We start from the raw sequence: 1166 nt of genomic DNA on the forward strand, positions 1-1166 counted from the left end.
GGGCGACTTTTGTTCAATTTATTTCACAGCAAAAATCGTCTCCAAACTAATGTTTCCACCCGTGCTCGAACGGGGTAACTTTCGCGTGTGAGGCAAAACTGACAACCGCTACACGACAGAATCACTGTGGGCAAAGTAATCTTAGGAATATAACCAGAGCTTTAACCGACACAGCTGGCCGAAACGTCAGGAGCTGGTTTTACGAGAATAGAATGAAGGTGCGATATTTAAGAAGGCTGTGAGTGTGGCAGGAATTGATCTCGTGTTTCCCAGACTTCACCCATAGGAACAGGAGATGGCCATTTAGCACCGAGTGGTTAGGATCTGGGATGCACGTCTTGACAGGGCGGTGGAGGCAAATTCAATCTTATCTTTCAGACGGGAGTTGGATAAGTTTCTGAAGGAAAAACAATTGCAGGGCTACGGGGAAAGGGTGGGGGAGTGGAACGCGCTGAGAGTCGGCACGGGCTCGTTGGGCCGAATGGCCTTCCGTGCTGTAACCATTCCATGATTCGATAAGTTATTGGCACATTTCATAGTGTGGGTGGGAGCACAACATTGCAAAGGGACATGGATTGAGAAGGCAAAACTAGAGGCATCTGATTCAGGAGATTCGCGGGGCGTGGAAATTTCGGAGTTTAATGACTTTGAAAGGAACATTTTTGTTTTGTGCCGTTTCGGTCAGAGGTTTTCCATGAAAGCAACATGAAATGAAAAGAAATCGCCCAACGTGGGGCTCGAACCCACGACCCTGAGATTAAGAGTCTCATGCTCTACCGACTGAGCTAGCCAGGCTTCGATCGAACGCACGTTTTTATCACTCATTGCAGCCAGGCGCCTGTTGGCTCTGCCCCAGATGTTAAAACTTGCTGTTGAAGAACTGACAGGATCTTCTTCAATGGTGGACCAGGCTCGAGGGGCCGAATGGCCAACTCCAGCCCCTAATCCGTATGTGTTTATGTTTACGTCTTTATGCGGAGCTCCTTCAGAGTGAACGAGCCAAAGGAGGACAGCGGAAAAGTTACAAGGACACCCTCAAAGCCTCCCTGGTAAATTGCCACATCACCACTGACACCTGGGAGACCCTGGCCGCAGACAGCCCGAGCTGGAGAAAGTCCATCCGTGAGGGCGTTGAGCTCTTTGAGGCTCAATGCAATGATAATGAA

At 49.4% G+C, this 1166-nt stretch overlaps 1 non-coding gene across 1 annotated transcript; it reads right to left on the reverse strand.

Moving 5' to 3' along the window:
• Window positions 1–722: 722 nt before the first annotated feature.
• Window positions 723–795, reverse strand: trnak-cuu (transfer RNA lysine (anticodon CUU)). The gene has a single exon. It is a non-coding gene; the product is annotated as a tRNA-Lys (tRNA).
• Window positions 796–1166: the final 371 nt, after the last annotated feature.

This window comes from Pristiophorus japonicus, unplaced genomic scaffold (genome assembly GCF_044704955.1).
Source record: "Pristiophorus japonicus isolate sPriJap1 unplaced genomic scaffold, sPriJap1.hap1 HAP1_SCAFFOLD_29, whole genome shotgun sequence".
Taxonomy (NCBI): Eukaryota; Metazoa; Chordata; class Chondrichthyes; family Pristiophoridae; genus Pristiophorus; species Pristiophorus japonicus.